Raw genomic sequence first — 21,339 nt, forward strand, 5'->3', positions numbered from 1 at the left:
AATCACTAATATAAAGATTTTTTTAAAGTGTATAAATTGCACTGTACATAAACCCTAAAACTTCTCCTGTGGAGCTCTATATTCTCCTTTATTCCTTATCTTCTCTCTGTTGGAGGTCTCCTAGGTTCTAGAGTAGGAGTCAGCAAACTTTTTTAGTAACAAGAGGTGATAATAGATATTTTAGGTTTTGTGAGCCACATAGTCTCTGCTGCAGGTACTCAGCTCTGCTGTTGTAGTGCAAAAGCAGCCACAGACAATACATAAATAAATGGATCTATGTTCCAATAAAACTTGTTTCAATAAGTTGTGTGTCTAATAAAACTTTATTTATAAAAGCAGACAGTGGGCTGAATTTTGCCTTTGGGCTATAGTTTGCTGATTCCTGTTCTAGGGCAATTGTTCTTAATCTGCTGTAATTTGGAAAATCTGAGGATCTTTAAAAAACACCGACGATGTTTGGCTCCTACTCCCAGATACTCTGATTTAATTAGTATGGCATAGGAGCTGGGCATCAGAGTTTTGTATTGTCTTGCTTTGTTTTTTTAAGTTACCAACTTTACCCTAATGTGCAGCAAAATCTAATGTGATAGCAGAGTCACAAGGTGGAATGAACCGGGGAGTTTATTAACTGCTAAGAATAGAGTCCCTGTTGCCAAATTTCATTGAGCTATGGTGTCAGCAAGAAATATACTTTTATCGTGAAAAGTCTTTGGGACACTGAGGTGGTTTGATACAGAATTACTCCGACTAATACATTAATTGGTAAATGGCAGTATTGCCACAGAAAATAAATATGTGTCTTTGGCTTTGTTGTTGGTTAGCTAGAAAACTGATATCAGAGGCTGTGTAGATAACAGACCATATTATGTAGTACAAGAGCATTTGCTAAAATAGTTGCATGCCATAAAGTGTAAAGCAGACCATTTGCTTGGAGAAATGTAGCTTTAAGGTACATAGTTGGAAAAAAAAAAATCAGAGTGGGTATAGCTTGTCTTTTTTTTTTTTTTTGAGATGGAGTCTCACTCTGTTGCCCAGGCTAGAGTGCAGTGGTGTGATCTGTGACCTTGGTTCACTGCAACCTTCGCTTCCCAGGTTCAAGTGATTCTCGTGCCTCAGCCTCCTGAGCAACTGGGATTACAGGCATGCACCACCATGCCTGGCTAATTTTTTGTATTTTTAGTAGAGACAGGGTCTCACCATGTCAGCCAGCCTGGTCTCAAACTCTTGACTTCAGGTGATCCACTCACCTCAGCCTCCCAAAGTGTTGGGACTACAGGAATGGGCCACAGTGCCCAGCCTATCTTGCCTTCTTTTGGCTGACATTGACAAGGGATAAAGGAAAGAAATGAGCTCCATAAAGAATTTTCCAGTTTGGAAACACAAATGCAAGATAATTAAAAAGATTCCAGAAATTTGTGGCTTTAAATGTTTAGAAAAACCTACTGCTTCTAGGTCTCAAACAGTGAAAGATGAGAAGGTAAAAAAATGAATAAATAAATAATTTTTAAAAAGCTATTTACATAGCAAGAATTCAAGAAGTAGTCTCAATAACAAAAGGAAAAGTAATTTGGCCCTTCAGTAAAGATAATTCTGAAAAGAGCTACAGTTATCTCTCAAGCTTACTATTCCAGATAACCTCAAGGTTGCTGTCAACACATGAAGAGGGGACATGAGGAAGCCTATGAGGAGGATGCAAAAAAAAAAAAAATTTAAAAACCCTATCTGGGACAGAATGTTGGGTGTATTCACTAGTACATGAAACTGATTGGAATCAAATAAGTCATAAGCCCACAATATTTTTGAGGAAACAATATTGCCATGAAAGCATCATCCCAGTTCAAAACCCTGCGAGTGCTTGGCAAAACTTAGAACAACTTTTGGATTGGATATAGGCTGCAAAGTATAAGTAGCCCCCAAGGAAGGCATTCCCAAAGGTCCACTTCAATTGTGGCTTAGGAGTGTAATGGATAGGAAAGAACGTCTGAGTTTGCAGCCAAGAGCTACTAAAAACAATGAGTGCCCAAAGAAGTATCGTTCAGAGCACAAAATCAGGGCTTGTCCATGAACTTTCTCTCTTCTCCATAGAGGACCTTCACAATGTCTCCCCAATGAGATTTCAAACTTGCATTAGTCCAGTAACTGCTGTGTGTCTCCTATTTACCTCTTTTCTGAACAGTTACCCAGAACCTGAGAACTCACATTGTGAACTGATGGAGAAAACTATGCATCAGTGAAGTACCTTGGACCTTGAGCTAGATGAGATGACTTAGTGGGACTTTGGCTTATTTCTCCTGGGAACAAGCTGAGTGTATTCTATGTATGGGAAGAATAGTAAAATGGATATTCAGTAACCAGAGCGGAGGACTGAAGCAGAAACAATGTGACGTGTTGTCTAAAACATGCTACGTGGTTCCTTTTTCTTCTGGAGACAGCTAGACTACGTTTCTCAACTCTCATTGCAATGAACAGACCAAAGAAATATGAGTGGAAGTTACAAATGCTACTTCCAAGTCTGGCTTCTAAAATCTCCTGTGTGATACTTCACATGCTCTTTTTCTCATCCTCTGCAGCTGAATGAAATGAATATAGAGAACTGAAAGGCCATGGAGGATCTGAGCCCTTACATGGAAAGAGCAAGGGTCCATGAATGACAGCTTGAAACAGGGTCCCCCTCTGCTGCCAACCTTCATGGATGGAGACATGAATAAGAAATAAGCACTACTGAGTCAAGACACAGAGATCTGAAGGTTGATTGTTATAGCAGTTGGACTTCCCTATTATCTAATATACTGTGCTATCTTCCAATGCTTAGCTAGTAAGAGGGGCTCTAGGGATACCAGTTAAAGAACTCTGGAATGCATCCCTTGCAAGTCTGAGATATGAAAGTCCGCAATTAGGTCATGTTAAGAAATCTAAAGCTGACTGTAGACTGAAGTCTGGCTTCAGTAAATATAAAAGAGAAAAGAAGAGCTGACTAACTGCTTTGAATTAGAGCCAGGAGAGACTGTTGCATTACTGCTGACCTGCAGTTAGAAAGTTCGTCAGGGCAAGGAGCCAGTGATTGTTTCCCAGGGAACATGTGTGAGCCAATGATACAGAGCTCATTGGAGTCTTGGTTGGTTTTGTCCAGTAGGTCTGCCTGGAGGGAGAAGGAAAACTTACAAAAGGAGACTGGGGGTATACCTATGTGTGAAGGCCCAAATAATGAGGACAGATCCCCAAAGACCTCCTAGAATAGCTAGAAAAGCCTGGGGTCAAAGAAGCTGCAGGGGAGGAGTGTCCAACATGAAACCTCTGAGGAGTTCAGGGAAACACCCCAAGAGAAAGAAAGTCAGCTTTAATCTTTGGCAAGGCCTAGAGAGTGAGAAGTCAATCAGGAATAATAAATGACCCATCTCCTTGTCCCCTGTACCCTTTGAACCAGAGGGGAGCAAAACAGAAGCTAGCTAATGAAAAATGTATAATAGAATTCAGGGTAACTGAGGTTATGCTGCAGAAGCAAATAACAAAAAGATCTCGAGGATTTCTTGTTTAAGTTCTTTTTTTCTTCACATACATTTATTTTCTCTTCACACTACAGTCTGTTATGAGTTAGCATGGGTCTCTGTTCAACATAGTTCAGGCAGGCACACAGGCCAATAGAGGTTCTGTCTTGATACATATTTCCAAAAGACATTGTCATTGCATAAGCACAGCATTGGAACACTGTGTGACTGTCCTATGGACCTCAACTGTCCCATTTTTAACCACTGTGTGACTGTCCTGTGGACCTCAACTGTCGCATTTTTAAAATGGGAATTCATGTAATGAGGCAGAAAAAAGGAACAACACATATCGACATTTCTCAATTTTTTAAAAAGAAATGTATGTGTGTGTTCATCTATCCCAGATTAGAGGGTTTTTTTGTTTTTTGGTTTTTTTTTTTTTTTGAGACGGAGTCTCGCTCCTGCCGCCCAGGCTGGAGTGCAGTGGCGCGATCTCCTCTCACTGCAAGCTCCGCCTCTCGGATTCACGCCATTCTCCTGCCTCAGCCTCCTGAGTAGCTGGGACTACAGGCGCCCGCCACCTGGCCCAGCTAATTTTTTGTGTTTTTAGTAGAGACGGGGTTTCACTGTATTAGCCAGGATGGTGCGGATCTCCTGACTTCGTGATCCGCCCGCCTCGGCCTCCCAAAGAGCTGGGATTACAGGCGTGAGCCACCGCGCCCGGCCAGAATATTTTAATTAATTTTTTTCCTCTAACATATTTCACAAAACACACTTTTGCAAAGACTAGAATACAAGCACCTCTGTATTTTATGTCGTTGCTGTTGTTGCCATCATACTCCTCTGAGAGCGTATGGATGTCCACACCCGACTTTCTTGGTAAAACAGCATCCTATTTTTATCTGTTGGATTTTCAATTCTGAGATTCAATCCCAAGCATCTTCTTGCTTGTAGGCAAAGTGACCACTAGAGGGAAGCAACTGCCAGGCAGAGCAATTTCTTCACGCCGTGGGTAATTTGATCCCTGTGTGTCATACTCCAAGGGTTTGGACAGAATAACTAGTTCTAACAGGAAGTTAGTAGTCACGGAGCCTGGCTACTGTCAAGCTCTTTCACTGACTTTGATCAACCATACTTGGGGCTGGGTGCAGTGGTTTATATCTGTAATCCTAGCACTTAGGAAGGCCTAGATCAGAGGATTACTTTAGGTCAGGAGTTTGAGACCAGCCCGGGCAAAATAGGGAGACCTTATCTCTACAGAAAAGTAAAATAGGCATGGAGGTGCACAACTGTGGCCCTAGCTACTAAGGAGGCTGAAGTGGGAGGATCGCTTGAACCCAGAAGTTAAAGGTTGCAGTGAGCTATGATTGTGCCACTGCACTCTAGTCTGGGCAACAGAGCAAGAACCTGTATCTAATAAATAAGTAATAAACAAACAAACCACATTTGGGCTCTGTGTTCCTGGGTCTTTATAGACACAAAGTATAGCCTTGGGAAACATGAGTGGCCTTTATTTATTTTTGTGAAACTCTCCCAGTAATTCTTTTTATAAGCTCTTCAGTCACCTCTTTTAAGACTAACTGGAGTGGTAACCCCTCCCTGGGCTCAGAGATGACGTTCTCTCCATTCAGCCAGCTTGTCCTCCGCCCTCATGGGACACATCACTCTTCTTGAGCTGATGGGAGTCTGAGAAACAATCTTGTACACCAAAGATAACCCTCCATTCCTCTATGGACAGAAAAACAGATCTCAATTAGATGAGCCAGGGACCTTAATAAATGCAGATGTCCATTTAAATAAACCAGCAACTCTTGGGATGTAAACAGAAACAGAAACATACTTCACAATTAGAGATGAATGATGAGCGAATGAGTCAGTAGAGGATGGATTAAAGCAATAGTCTATAGCAATAATCAGAAAGTCAGAGTCCAAATCTCAGGTCTCTCAGTAATTGTTAATTTTTGGTAGATTAGTGTTTCTGAGTTTCAGCTTCTACATCTGTACAAAGAATCTGATGATACTTATTTGTGTGCATGCACAAAGCTAGGTACATTGTAGCATTCAAATGTTCATCTTAAGAAACAAAATGAAGGGTGAAGAAAAAGAGCAAACTTTGTGCATCTAATACCTGGTACAGTGGAGTCAACTCGTGCTTTGGGGCATATCACACTGGTGGTCTAATCCCAGCTCTGCCATCTACTGGCTGTGTGACCTTGGACTTGTCACTGACCCATATTCAACCTCAGTTTCTTATCTGGAAAACTAAAGTATTAATGGCTGCTTGATATCCAAAGGAGATAGATGATAGGCATCAAGTCAGTAGCTACCAAGGATTATTATTTTCCATATAAGGTACTTTTCTAAATTCATCCTGATTAATACTATAACATAATCTCATCATCAAACCTCTAAAGCAGGAATTATTATCCCCATTTCACAGGCCAAGAAACTGAGAGATTTAAAACTAGACAGTGTCTGGACTGTTTCTGTGGTCTAATTGTTTCATCATGCCTTAGCTGTAGTAGACCTGTTGGCCCACGCTGACTACTAGAGCTCCTGGCTAAGGTTTCCCTTGCTTTCCTTTGTTTGCTTGTTTGTTTGTTTTTGAGATAGGGCCTCACTCTGTCACCTTGGCTAATGTGAAGTATCGCAATCACAGCTCACTACAGCCTTGAATTCCTGGGCTCTAATGGTCCGCTTGCCTTAGCCTCTAGAATAGCTGCTACAATACAGGTACATGCCACCATACACGGCTAATTTTTTATTTTTTGTAGAGACTGGAGTCTTGCCATGTTGCCCAGGCTGGTATCAAACTCCTGGCCTCAAGCTATCCTCCCGCACCAGCCTTCCATAGACCTGAAATTACAGGTGTGGGCCCCCGTGACCACCCTAAGGTTCTCTCTGATAAGTGCTATTTCCTCCGCAGCCTTCCCAAAGCTTTGGGGGGTACACATTTTCTTTGCCTACCGTTTTCTCTTCTAGTGTGTGCATTGACTGAAATCACCCACTAGATGGTGCTGATTTACCAACTTTGGTTTGCTTTGGCATCTACCCGGTGAATTAAAAATTTACTTTATACATCAACAAACCTAAATCTCTACATAAATCTCAGCTTGTGAGAATCATATACTTGTAAAGATTTTTTTTTTAAATTCAGGGTGAACTCTGGAGGCTTAGTTATCTTGCTTAAAAATGCAGACCAGCCTTCTATAAATTTACCAGCTAAGGCTCTTCTATGGCTATGAGCAATCTCAACACTGTGTGTGTATCTGCTCCAGGGTGAGATGGAAATTATTAGCGGCTTTTTCTCTGAGTGTATAGATCGATGGGCTTGCGAGAGCCCACCAGCTCTCCATAGCTTCTGCTTACTGCTCTGTGAAAGGAGACGCAGAACACAGACTCAGCTCACAGCTCATGTGAGGATAGAACAGGGTATTCCAGTAGATCTGATTACTCCCTGATTGCCACTTCTTTCTCTCATTGCCTGTCACAAATGTCTATAAAATCATCATTTGGGGAAAGTATCACACCCCTTTATAACAACAATAATAACCAACCTCTATATAGCCTTTTGTGGTTTACAAAGCATGTCTCTCTCAAATATTTAATGTATCTAAATTAACAGTCAGTGTTATTTACTCCATTTTACAGAGGAGAAATTGAGGCTCAAGAGAGTAAGTAGATTCCTAAGGATCTACAAACTATTTAATTACAGTGCCAGAACTTGAACCTAAGCTTTCTGATTACAAGTATCTGGCTAATGTCACTACACAAGATAAAAACCTTTATTACATCTAAGGAATACACTTATAATGACAACGCATATCCTGCTACTTCTTTTCTGAATACCTCTGAATTTCACCTTACTTCAAAATTCAGAGTCCCTGGAGGGAGAAAACAACCCTCTCTCCCCACTTTTCTTGTTTCTTCCCTCCTGTCTTCCATTCTAGTGCCCAACCCAGCAATAAATGTTGTGGGAGGCAACAGAGAAGACAGTCTGTGTTCCATGTAGCTACAGAACACCGAAACTGGGAGGGATTATTGTGATTATCTCATCTAACCACCCCTTTTCCATTTAAGGAAATCAAGCCAGGAAGGAGAAGAAATATTCCTATATGTGATGCCATGGGATTGTCTCAAATGACCTACTTTTAATTGCAGTGAATCTATACCTTGGTATCCATTAGTTTAAAAACTGTGTTAATGCCAACTGCATTTCCTTTAAAAGAACATCCAGTTTAAGTTTTTCACTCATGCAGCATCCCTTCTTCCCTCTGACCCCCAACATACATACACAATAATCTTGGGATCTTCCAACTTTGTCTTATGATATCTTATCAAAGTTGAAATCTTTATGTCACAACTTTACTATTTTAGGGTCTAAGGCAAAGCAAATTCAATGAAATCTGAGCTGTAATTGGCCTTTTTATTCTTTATTTGCCTCATACCTCCTGTTTGTCTTGTAGATGCTTCTGCTATTGAAGTAATCTCAATGTATTACAGCTGCCTTTCTCCTTGCCTGCTTCTCTCATGGAGCTGAATTGCCTTCAGGAAAAGAACTAAATCTTAGAAATCTTTGTAACTCCAGAGTCTACTCTAGTTTTTGGCAAAGAGTAGATGATCAATAATTAATTGCTAAATTAAATTACAGTGCATTAAATTGGACCTCCACATTAAGAACCACCTCTCTGGGCGTGTATCATCAGGATTTTAAAATCCAGACGGATTTAGAAAAAAAGCACCTATTAATAGATATTGAAGGTTGAAGATCTATTAAGATACTTAAGGTTTAACAAATACTTCTAACTCTGCCCTCCAGGTCCCACTGGTTAGATGAGGGTATTTGAATTAAGGATTAAACCACACAGAATCTTCTAATTTAGTAAATATTGCTTCAGCTCCTCCCATGTGAAAAAGTGAGCAATCAGGTGTTCTGAAGGCCACAAAATTCTTATAGGCAGCAACAAATCAGAGAACACCACCTGGAAGAGGAGAAGTAGAACCAGGCTTTAAGGGGCTGAATTTGGAGAGGCATAGAGGAGTCCCTCCAACAAGAAAGAGGGTTGCAAGGTTTAGGATTTGCAGTGATATGAAAGCCTGTCTAGTCCTCTGGCTTGGTAGACTTATAACTCCATCATTTTTACAGGTAGAAGGGGCTTTAAGGTCTTCTAGTTCAACCTTCCATTACACATGTGGGAAGACTGAGGCCAGAGCAGGGAGGTAACTTGGCCACTGTTCCCCAGCAAGTGAGCGACAGTGCAGGGATGAGAGCCCAGGTCTGACTTACAGCCCTGTGCTCTTTTCACCACATTTCTTGAATAATCCACTGTGCACCTGGCGATGCTTTTCTTTCAGAATCCAGCCACGACTTCGTTTTCTCTGCATGGCAGGCAGCCAAGCGCCTTGAACTTCTCCATGTTACCATTTTGCCCTCTGCAGAATGGGATATTAAAGTATTCACTTGGGGGAGGGGTCATGGGGTTTCGTCAATAAATGTTTGTGAATTGCTCTGAGCTATTTGTGCCAGAGGGATTCCAGAACTGAAAGACCCTGGTGGCCGTGGTGGTTGTATCTGAGCCTTTTTTGAGGTCTTCCCTCTACTCTGCAGAATTAAAGAGATGGTTTAAGTGATAAACTATTCCTTATGAGCTGTATTTGTGTTGAAAGCACAGCATGAGTTCCCTGCACGCTTCCTCTAGCACAACCACAACTATGCACCAATCCTCCTGGGTTCAGAGATGGAACTTGGGTTAAATGCATGGAATTTATTCTTAGTCCTTTTCTTAATTACGACTTTATTTTTATTTCTCTGGCGTTCTCTAGGGGAGGGGTTAGAGAAGAGAGGAAAAGGAAGAAAGAAAGGGGGAAGGGAAATATAGATTCAATGCTTTTGTTTTGTTTCTCGGCTGCTTGCTATCAGCAAAGTAGAGAGATTTAACTGATCTTGCCGAGATGCAAGCCTCATTCCAAGGAAGCCAGAGCTCAGAAGACATGGAACAAATACAATGAAAACATAACTTGAGGTGAGGGCAATCGTTATTTGACTAATAAATTCCGTAGGCTGATAGTGAAAGACTGAACCTTTTGTCTATCGGTTAATTTAATAAACAAATAAAAGGGACTTTCAAGTTAGGAGAGCCATGTAGTCCTGTGGAAGATGTTTCAGCAAATTGCTATGTAAAAACCAACACCATTGCTACTCTAGGCTAGTCTTGCAGATTTTCCTCCTGTGTCCAATCTGGCATCTCAGAGCACTAAAACCCTACTCCCTCTTATGTTCTGGTCTTTCTTTTATTCAAAATCCAAGTCAGAAAATGTCCCCTGAATATTTATGTCAATGTCCTACCTTAGTGAATATTACTCAATACTGGGGCTCCTTTAAAGCATTTCAGTAGCTTGCATGTAAGTACATTCTGACTACTTTTTTTTTATTCTCCTTTCCCTCCTCCTCCTCCTTCTCCTTTTATATCTTCTTTTCCTTATCCTTTCTATTTTTGTTTTAATTTTTCTTTTTCACTGTGATCATTAAGCCATATGCTACAGGGTACTGTGCAATCTACAGAAGAGAAAGTTAAAATAAGATGGGTTTTGGAGGTAAATATCATACCTGTAAATGCTGCCTTGGTAGAGACTGGCTGTGGGAAATCAAGCAACTTCTGAAACTGCACAAGACAGATTTCTCATCTACAATATGAAGAAAATAATCCATTGTCCACAGGCTTCTTGCAAGGGTAAACAGACAGAGTAGATTAAAGCACCACAGTACAATCTGGGATAAATGGGCACTTGACATTTGTGAGTTTCTGCAATCTCCTTTGATCATGAGCTCAGATGGTAGGCACTGGGAGTTCTGTTTCATACAAGCACAATTATGGAGCCCTGGAGGATTAAGTTCCAAAAGGAGACCTCCCTAGGTGCTTCTGCCAACACTCATTTTCCCCCACGGAGCAATTAAACCATCTGACCAAGAAGGTAGTTAGCATGGGATTTAAGGAAGGTAGGTTAAGGAGTAGGAGAGAACTGAATTGGAGCCCAGCTGCTCTACTGACTAGCTCTGTGATGTTGGTCAAGTGCCCAACACTTGTATTTAAACTCAAATATATTTTCCACACCTACAAAAATGGAGACAACCTACCTCATTTACCTTTGTGGTGAGGAGCTAGCAAGTGTGAAGCACTTCAAATGATATCTGGCACACAGCAAATTTGGTTACTGTTATTTTTCAAGAATAGCCCCAAGACGGTAGATACTTAGGACCATAGGACTTCAGTGTAGTAAAAGGGCACAGTGAGCTGGTAAAAACCATGCTTTTCACCTGGGTGGGTTAGGCTCCCATCTCTCTCCCTCACTAATAACAGATTAGTATTGCACACACAGTTCTGGCCCAGTGCAAGGATTACCTGTCCCATGAAGCCTTCTAAATTCCATCTCCCTCCTCTTGTCCACCTCCAGAAGTGGCCACTCTTCTCTTGAGTTTCTGGGTTACTGTGTGTCTCTCGTCTGTGTCAGTGAGAGCTGTCTGGTGCCATAGAAATTGATACTCATGCCTCATTTTTCATGCCTGGACATGGTATCCTTTAGGACACAGACCATGGTTTTACCTCTTAATCTATCTTTTGGGACAAGTTTATTAATTCAATATATATGAAATAAACAGATTGGCAAATGAGTCATCTGTCAAATGCATACTATAGTAATTTTTTTTTGGAGTTTATGGGATTCTTTGTGAAGTAAATGTCATGAGCAAAGAGATATGATGAACCTTTGAAAGTGATTTGGTCTCTTCAGAATATCCAGTAAGATATTTTAGACAGTAGTTTTAAACTTGGTTCAGCCATTCAGAAGGAAGTAAGACCATTGATTTGTATCAGACACTGTAGAATTCTTAAATTTCAAAGGGATATACTAAGGAAACAAAAGGACAGGCTTGCTCATACCCTGAATTAGTTGTCAAAATTGTCAAAGTAACTCAATGTTGTTGATTGCTGTCAAAGAACAGACTGAAAGAAAAACAACTATGTCTCAAATGCCCAGCAACTGAGTGGGTAGAGAGGTTTTATTGTGCTGGTCATAAATAGTTTTCACAAAGTTAGAGTGCTTACTTGAACCCTGCTTGAACTAGCTGGATGCTGGTGCATTCACTACTGAGAGAAGAATTTCTTAAAGGGTTTGGGTTGCTCCCACTTCTTGTCATGAAGTGAGCCAATTTTTATGTCTGTTTATTACTTTGTAGCCCAGCTGGACCCCAGAAGGATGGGGCTATTTTCCCCAGAAGGATGGAAAATAACACAAATGCACACAGATACCAAAATGAAGCCAGAAATCTTCTGGAGCTTAGATAAACATTAGTCTCGTAAATAAATACATTATCAGACCACACAAAGTACTTCCTACCAGGTCTCTTCATCAGAAGTCACACTCCAAATAGCCTCTTTAATTTGCCCAGGTTCATATAATTAAGACACGTTTATTGATTACCTACTGGGTGACAAACCCTAAGCTATATATTCCCAGAGACATAGTGACAAACTCTCTTGTTTCTTCTACAGAGTTAGAGGTACATATGTACAAACAAATGCACAAACCTAAGTCAAGTAGCAGCAAATGCAAGCCAGGATGAATACCAGCTTGTGATGTGTTGGGATACAGATTGCCAAGGAATGGGTATGAGTTCCATCACTGCTACCAACTTGCTGGATGAGCATTTATCCATTTATTCATTTCATCAAAAAAAAAAAAACAAAAAAAAACCCAACAACTAAACATAGTAGGTCAGGCCCTGTGCTAGGCACTGATGATAGCTTCAATAAGTCATTTAATTTGTTTATTTATTCACTTATTGAAGAGTTAATGAACATGTAATAGGTGAGGCACTGTGCTAAGTGCTGAAAAAAGGGGAAGATACAGTCCCTGCCCTCTGGGGGTCAGGCTCCTTATCAGTACAATGGTGTGTACTGGGGAAAAGAAAGTAGAGGATCTGTTGGCCTCTAATGTTCTTTCTGCCAAGAATATGCTAAGCAGTGGATTGGAGGATATTGTGGTTCATTCGCTAAGTGTCAGGTCAAGATGATGAATGGTCGTTTGTAAAAATGGAATAAACCACTAGACTTTGAATTATAGACTTTTGGATGGAGATCCTCTGAGAGCCTCAAGCACAGCACTTATATGCCTATGCATTCCTTTAAGAATACAAATCAATTCTGTTCGTCTTCTTGTACATACACATCTCTTGATAGTTTACAATGCACTTCCATGTGGAGTTTTATTTGCTCTACATAACAACTTTATGAAGTCAGGGTTTTAACATGCTCTTTTTAAAGATAAAGAACCAAGTCCACAAGAAACTGAATTTACTTACTAGTGTCAGTGAGGAGTAGAGCTGGGACCAGAGCCCATGTTTCTGACTTCATAGTCTGGTTCTCCTGCAGTGACAGCAATATTCATTCATTTGGTGAGTGTATTTTGAGGACAAGTTATGGCTCAGGTTTTGAGGACCAGTTATGGCCCAGGTTTTATGAGGTCCTGGAGAAGTCCTGAAGAACCAGGCAGCAATTTCAATGGTTGTACAGTCAGCTCTCTAATTCTTGTCCGAAATTAACAGGAATTCATACTGCTGTGTAGTTTATAGTTTTACATAGAATTTAAAGCAAAAGCTCCTAGAATCAGAAGTTCCTTCAGGCCGGGTGCCAGGTAGGAAAATCAACACTTTGTGTGAAATACTTGATGAAACACTTTTATATCTTCATATCAATTTGACTAATGCATCATATAGAATATTATCTCTATTTATGGACAATGAAGTATAGATTCTGAGAGACTCAAAATTATACACGTGGTTAATAGAATATGTATAATTTAATCCCAAGTCACTTGAGTCTCTTTGTCAAGCAGTGCTTTGTTATGTTCAATCCTTAAACCACACTCCATCCCTCTGCACCATATTTAGTGCCTGGGAGGGTACTTTACCTAGAGCAGTAGCTCATAAGTCATTGTAGAATGTGTCAATTGGGCACAGAGTAATTTCACTTCCGAATGGGCCACACATTCAGCTTCTAGCATCTAACTGTCACCAAGTCTGAAAGGTATCTTTCCTCCTGGAAAGAAGAGCACAGTGAGAGTGTGAAATGTGGAGAAGGATTGAGAAGAAAAGATAAAGGAATTATACAGAAGGAGAGGAAGAAAGACCAAGGGCTTTGGGGTTAGATCGACCAGGGTTTGATCTTAATGTTGTCACTGACTTATGTACAACTTAGATCAAGCATTTCAGCTTTCACGGATTATGGGGTGGTTATGAGAATTAAGGGCAATAACATACGGTGAACATTTAGCGCAGTGCCTGGTCTATAAAAAATACTCCATAAATATGAGTTCTTTTTATTATTCAAGGCAGAGAGAAGGTATGGTCAAATACAGGGTTATAAGGAAGTCCGTGATATATTTGGGGGGAACTTTGAGAAATATAAAAGATAAAATATGGGGAATGTGTGGGACATAGCAGGAGATGAATTTGAAATAATACTATGGTGCCAATTTCAAAGGGCTGTCAATGTCAATCTAAGAGATTAGGGCCTATTCTATTGTTACAAGTGGGCTATAACCAGCTGAGTGTTTTATAAACATCACTGTGAGAACGGACTGGAATAGGGGAAAGAGTATACGTGGAGAGATGTTGAGACGCTAGATCAAGATAGAGTAGCATTTACATGGCACCATTTCCCCTGACTTGTCTTTAACAATACCTGAAATCAAAAGTGCCTGATGCCTAACTGTATAAACCTGAACCCCTCTGAGTTAGTCCAAGACACAAATCTTCATGTACTGCATCGTTGGAAAGGATATATACATATATTTTATGATGCATTAGCCTTTTTGGACTGTGTCCACGTCATAGAGGTTTTCTAATCTATTTTGAGCCCTAATTGATTACAGCATTTGGAAAAATGCACAGCAAATTGCTCCATTAATCAAGGTAAATCAAGCTGATGTCATAGATGCTAAATATATGTCTTTGCAGTAATACTATTTGCATGACTGGAGCTAAAGCTGTTGTCAGTTTTTCCACTTGACAGTCACTGTCTTCTCAGAAGGAGACCATGGCTTAATCTCTAAAAGCACTTGGTGGTTCTTCTCTATGGCTGGGTTCTTGGGTCCTTCTCCCCACATTTAAGGCAAAGGTTGTAGGACAGGGTGAGACTGCCTCCTTATGTACAGAAAAAGGCAGTGAGAAGGAGGTCATAGCACAAACACTAGGAAGATGGGGAAAGAGATAGGGAAGGCAAAGGATTTTATGAAACCAGAAGGACCCTATTTTATGAAGCCAGAAGGACCCTGGCATGTCACATTCCTTGGCTGATGAGAGAATTGAGGAATTAGAGAGCTTTGTTGAGACAGAGATCATAGTATGGAAGAAGGCACAAAGACCATCCAGTCTTCCTGATAAGACCTCTGAAGCACACAGATAGAAAGGAATTTATCAGAGATCACACAGAAAATTACTCTTGGAGCTGGTATTATACTAAGAATCAGGTGTCCTGACTCCTCAGGTAGTGCTCTTTCTACATGATAGAAAGCAGTGTTGTCTTATGTTTTTTCTCCTTTCTCACTTTCATCCCTAATATTTATCATTATCTTAAGGTTCAATATGTGCCAAGTTGTGTAATAAGTGCTCAATATTATTACAATGAGATAAGATTAATATTACTTTTATTTTCATTCTTAAAATGAGAAAATGGAGACTCAAAGAGGTGAAGTAACTTGACCAAAGGAGCTCTGCTACTCAGGGATAATGGGGATTCAAATGGGAATACCTAATTCATATGCCTGGGACTAAATCATCATGCTGGACATCATTATCACTTTTCCAGCATTTTTGCATACCTTTTTGAACAACTCTTTTAACCCGGTGCTATGCACTTCATACACAGTATTTTTAAACTCCACAATGATGCTGGCAGACATAGAATATTATTATGTTGCTAGTTCTGGTGAAGTAACTTGTCAAAGTCTCACAGTTAGGAGGTTTCAGAATCAGCCATCAAACCCATAGTCTATTTGGTGAGGCTGGGTAAGGTGGTATATGGCAATGGAGATAAGAGATGGAAGAATTAAAACTCAGCTCTTCCTCTGAATGACTGTATCCTAATCCTGATGAAGTGACTTTGCCTTTCTGTGTCCCAGTTAGCACATTTGTACCATGAAGATACTGAGGCTGCCATCATGCCCTGTTATTCTAAGAGAAAGATCAACAGCAACAACAACAATAATAATTTAAAAAGCAGAGGAAGAAAGTAATCCAAGAAGACACACGCAGAGCCTCTAAGATCATGAAGGATGATTAAAAGAACAAGTTGGGGATGAAAATGGGGAATCAGAAAGCTTATCATCAGGTTAGTTTTGGAAGGTGATCTGTGGCCTGGGCGGTGCCCCATTAGGACTAGATCAAAAGCAGGACAGTGATGCAATCATCTGTTTGTATACAGATGCTGGCCTCCAAATCCCCACATGGGAACATCTGCTGGGGACAACCACTTAACAAATAAGCAGGCAATTAGGTAGCAGATCCATCTGTGCCAAGAGTATGGGACCAACAGCAGCGGGGAGGCTGCAGCAGAGGGGAGGGCCATGCTGGGAAGAATGCTTTTGCGTTTGTGCAAGAGTCACACTATCTAAGGCAGGAGAAAGGAGAGAGGACCAGGTGCAGAAGTCAGGAGAGAAGATCATTTTCTGCTTGTTCCGGGGCTAGCTCCATGATGCTCAGCCTTGGCTGTACATTATAATCACCTGGAGATTTTAAATATACTGATGCCCAGGTTGTACTTCAAAACAATCTAATCAGAGTTTCTAGGATTGGGATCACCATCATTGTTTTTTAAAAGTTTCTTAAGGTTACCTAGGTAACTCCAATGTATAGGCAAGATTGAAAATCACTGGTTTAAAATCTCTAAACCTACCACTGGATTGGTGGCACAATAATAGCGGTCATTATAAAGCTATAGTCTTTATCCCACTATGCTTCTCTTTACAATAACTGCAAATATGCATTTTGAGTTTATAAAATTCTCATTCCAGTGGTCTAGGACTCAAGCAAACTCCAGTATTCTCTGAAACAAATGCTATCTATTCCTATCTCTGCTACTAGCTGACCTTAAGCAAGCTGATTCTCTCTCCAAGATTTCACTACTTTATCTCTTTTCTGATAGAGTTGTTTCTTGGGAAGCAAAATGTGATTTTGTAAAGTGTTTAGAACATGACTGTAACATAATAAATGCTTAATAAATGTTGGTTGAACTTCAATCTGATTCATGAAGAAGAAGAAGAGGCAAAGACAAAGAAAAAATGAATGAGGGAAGAAAGGAAGGAAGGAAAGAGGGAAAGAAGGAAGGAAGGAAGAAAGAAAGGAAAGAAAGGAAGGAAGGAAGGGAAAAAGAAAGACAGAAAGAACAAAAGAAAGAAAGAAAAAGACTGGAGGAGGTCATCTTAGGTATTGTTCTTGATGCTATTCCTTTCATTAGACACCACAGCTAATCTACAACTAATCTTGCAGATATTATTCCCCAAATCTTCTAAGACTGTTTCTTTCCTCCCAGTGTCATTGCTAGATTTCAGACTGTCACCATTTCTCACCTGAACCATTGCAACAGCCAAGAGCTGACCTCTGTATCTCCAGCCTTGTGGACTTAGATCTGTTCTGTACACTACAGATAGAGGAATCCACAGCAAACAAATCCTATCTCTCCTCAGCTCAAAACCTTTCAGGGACACCATGTTGTCCACAAGAAAAACACCAAGCTCTTCAATGTAGCAGGTAAGATTCTCTATGACCTTGTTTATGCTGACCTCTCCATACTCGCCTTTTTTGTAAAGCTCCACATTTTCACCCTTTTCAGACCATAACCAAGTTTACATCCCAGCACTATCAATTTGCTTGTATTTTTCTCTGCATGAACTTTGCTGTTTTATAAATCTGGCCTTTTCTTATGCTGTTTGTTCATTTCCAAATACCTTTTTGACCTTCACCTAGCTAACATCCCTTTATCTCTTGAAGCTCAACTCAACTCATGTACTACCTTCTACACGAAGCCCTCCTTGAATCCTTTTGTCTTGGTTTACATTACGTGCTATACCTTGTTTTCCCCCATTACAACATTTCACATTTTGCTGAAACTGTTCAAACACATTTCTGAATCTCCACCAGTAGATCATGAATTCTTCAAGGGCAGGTGCCTTCGCTGGTCTTTCAATATATATGTTCATACACACACACACACACACACACACACACACACACACACACACACATACAAAGTAAGAGAGCCAGGATATAGAGAATGTAGATGCATGCTTTAACTCATAGTAAATGCTCAATTATTTATGAAATGTCAGCCCAGGAAATGTGAAACACTGTAGGGAGCTCTGTAACCAAAGAAGAAGTTGTTTATTTTCTCATATGTTCTCTTGCAATTACCCATGAGAGAAGGCCAGTGCTGGGAGATCTGAGTTCAAATTCTGCTGGTGGTCAGCTCCTAACTGAGGCCAAGGTCCTGAAGGCAGTCCTCTGGGAAGCTTTTGGAGACAGGGATGGAGCCATGTAGGAATAGATCATGCCAGATTTCTTTCCTCGGAACCAAACTGGCTCTGAGTAATGCCTTTATGAGTCTGACCACATCCTCCCCTTTCATTGCCAAAAACAAGGGGCCAGAGATTAACCATAGCTCAAGCTCCAAGACTTCAGGGAAGGTGACTCGCTTGCTGGGTCAGGGCCATATTTAAGGAAGGCTTCTTCAACTCCTTTGGGTCCTAGACTAGACTGTGCCCTTCAAGTCTTATAAAAAATGCACTGTCAACAGCCAGTCAGAAAATATTAATGAGGTGGGCAAGATATGCCCACCAAAAGGGGAGGGTTGCAAAAATTGCTGAGACAACACTCAGGAGGGTCATATTTTTGAAAAATTTGCCCTCTATTTCTAGTGACTTTCATACACAGTTGCTGCTAATTCCCTCAATGACACTGGAAATACTTAAGATTCTATATTTGGTTTCACAAAATTAAGCATGATTTGAATTGGAAGAGATAGTAGTGATAATCTGGGCCAATCCCAGCCCTTTTGTTTTTCGGAAGAGATGTAGGGGATTTTATTTTTCTGGCTGCCCAACAATCAATGTCATCTTGTTAACCAGACTCCCGTTTTCCTTTGTGAGTTTGTGGTAGATAGAATTCTAAAATGGCCCCTAAGATTTGTGTGCCCTAATATATATTCCTTATATGATCCTCTTTGCCTGAGCATGCACAGAACCAGTGGAATACAATGAAATGTCACTCTCATAATTAGGCTACTAATCAGCTGACTTAGACTACAGGGAGATTATCCTGGGTAGGCCTGGCCTAATCAGATGAGCCTTTCTTTTTTCTTTTCTTTTTTTTCTTTTCTTTTCTTTTTTTCTTTTCTTTTCCTTCTTTTCTTTTCTCTTCTTTCCTTCTTTTTTCTTTTCTTTTCTTTTTTTTTTTTTGAGATAGAGTTTTGCTGTGTCACCCAGGCTGGAGTGCAGTGGTGCAATCTCTGCCCACTGACTGCAACCTCTGCCTCCTGGGTTCAACATATTCTCCTGCTTCAGCCTCCCGAGTAGGTGGGATTACAGGCATGTACCACCAGGCCCAGCTAATTTTTGTGTTTTTAGTAGCGAGGTGGTTTCACCATGTTGGCCAGGCTGTTCTTGAACTCCTGGCCTCAAGTGGTCTGCCTGCCTCGGCCTCCCTAAGTGCTGAGATTACAGGCATGAGACATCACATCCGGCCAAGGTGAGCCTTTTAAAAGAAGGTGAAGTGTCAGAGAGACACTCTCCTGGCAACCTTCAGAATAAAGAAAGCTATTGTATTGTGAGAGAATAGCCTATGTGGCAAGTACATGAGGGTGGCCTCTGGAATTAACAAGAAACTTAATTCAGCCAAGGACCCCATGAGCTTGAAAGAGTGCTAGGAGCCCCAGGTGAGATGGTAGCCTTTGCTAATGCCTTGATTTCAGCCATTGAAGACCTGAACAAAGAGTATAGTTATACCATTCTTGGACTCCTAACTTACAGAAAATGTGAGATAATAAAATTGGGTTGTTTTAAGTGGCTATGTTTGTAATAATTTGTTATAAAGTAATAAAAAAAAAAGAATACAGGGCCCATTCCTTTACTATTAGTTATTTGAACAGAACTACCTTACCCCCATTTCCAGGAATGGCATGTGACCACAGCTTAAGCTAAACATTGTGTTTTATTCTCCTCCCCACAGTGATTGGTTCAGAGTTAGGCATATGAGTCAATGTCTACCAGTCAGAAACTGGATTAAGGCTTTTATAGAATCTGTTTAGGAAAGAAAAGTGCTCTCTTCTCTTTGGAATGGAAACTCTGGGCCTTTAGCTCTGGAGCCGATGTCAACCATATTGCTACCATGTGGATCTTGGGAATGAAGCCAACATGGAAGAGAACAGATTTGCGCAATGGAAAACAAACAAACAGATTTTTTTACATATTTTGAGTCCTGGATTAACCTGAGCCTAAAGAAGAAATTGCCTATGGAGGTTTCAATTGCCTAAACATGTAATTTCTACAATTTGGTTTAAGACTATTTGAGACTGGGTTTTTGCCTTATTCAATAAAAAAAGCTCTATCTGAAACATGGTACAACTTGGGGCCAGAGTAAAAATACATTGATCCAATCACATAATTAGTAAGCTGCAAGTATGACATAAATGATACCAGGTTTTATGATGCTGAGACAAAAGGACTCAATATTGCTTTATTGCTAGGCTGAGTACCTCCCTGGGAATCACACAATATTAATTTCCCAAGAAGAGAATACAATGATGACAATAGCAGCAGCAACAATAACAACTGTATTTCAATGAGTGTTTATTTTGTGCCAAGTTCTTTATTATGAAATTTATATATAGCATTTTATATTTTCATATAAACCTTATGAATTTTGTATATTAGTAATCTCTATTTTAAAGATGACAAAAGTGAAGCTCAGCAATGTTTACTAAGGTGAATAAGGTCATATAACTAGTAAATGGGGGAGCCAGGATTTAATCCGTATCTGTCTGGCTCCAAAGTTTATTCTCTTAACTATCATGTTAATTGTTGCTAGGATAAAACAATAACAAAACAAACCTAGGAAACAAATGCTTCTTTATTACTTCAAATTTATTGAAAGTATATGCCATAAGAAATCTTTTTTTATTCTTACATATCCACAAATACTGGTGTGTGTTTCTTAGCCAATCAGCAATCAGATGCTTGAAGAAATCTTTAATCCCTAACATTGGAATATGAAAACTGCACATCTCTTATCCTTACTTCGTTTTACAAAGTATACAGGAAGTATATTTGGAAGTATATATTTGTAACTTGATATATATAAAAGAAAAGACTAAGTAGCAGTTGAGATGCTTGCATTTAAGATCTAATTCTGCTCCCAATTCCCTGTGTGATCTTGGGCAAATCGCTTCCTCCCTCTTGGCCTCAGTTTTGTGATCTATAAAATGAAGGAATTTACATTAAAGTTTAAGAAGTTCTTGTGTGTAGAAAGATTTGTTCTTTTATGAAGACATTTTGGTGGAGCTCCAAGTATTTCCGACAATTTTTTTTTTTTGGTTAAACCAACATATTCTCCAATTTGGATCCTTTGGTGGGGTTCTGGAACATCCCTGAGATATCAGACCACCGAAACGCCACTATGCCCAATGTATACAAATATGGTGCACGTGTTAATTACTTACCTGTTAAGATACTTACAACATTGCATATGGCATCTTGAATACTTATTAAATACACATTACAGATAAGGAAATAGAGCTACAAATAGGTT

General features: G+C 40.0%; 1 long non-coding RNA gene across 1 annotated transcript; it reads left to right on the top strand.

The window, feature by feature from the left end:
- Window positions 1–9,187: 9,187 nt before the first annotated feature.
- Window positions 9,188–21,059, top strand: LOC134737925 (uncharacterized). Its single transcript, XR_010123363.1, has 4 exons — window positions 9,188–9,508; window positions 15,663–15,871; window positions 17,072–17,289; window positions 19,762–21,059. It is a non-coding gene; the product is annotated as an uncharacterized LOC134737925 (long non-coding RNA).
- Window positions 21,060–21,339: the final 280 nt, after the last annotated feature.

The sequence above is a fragment of the Pongo pygmaeus genome, chromosome 13, assembly GCF_028885625.2.
Source record: "Pongo pygmaeus isolate AG05252 chromosome 13, NHGRI_mPonPyg2-v2.0_pri, whole genome shotgun sequence".
NCBI lineage: Eukaryota > Metazoa > Chordata > Mammalia > Primates > Hominidae > Pongo > Pongo pygmaeus.